Below are 200 nucleotides of genomic sequence, written 5' to 3'. Positions count from 1 at the left end.
TGCATCCTTCCACCGGTGACCCGAAGCACCCCAGAATGGTTATGACAGTGTTCCAGCATCCCCCTGGTGGGAAAAGGACCCGCTCTCGAAGCCTGAGAGGATGCAGCGAAAATGCAGAACGATGCTGGCACCCGATGCTCGGAGGAAGGACCCACATCCCAGCGGGACCCTCCCCGCCGGAGCAGCTTCCCCGCTCGTCC

This window comes from Buceros rhinoceros, unplaced genomic scaffold, assembly GCF_000710305.1.
Source record: "Buceros rhinoceros silvestris isolate BGI_N320 unplaced genomic scaffold, ASM71030v1 scaffold5095, whole genome shotgun sequence".
Lineage (NCBI taxonomy): Eukaryota > Metazoa > Chordata > Aves > Bucerotiformes > Bucerotidae > Buceros > Buceros rhinoceros.
Note: the sequence above shows the minus strand (reverse complement) of the source record.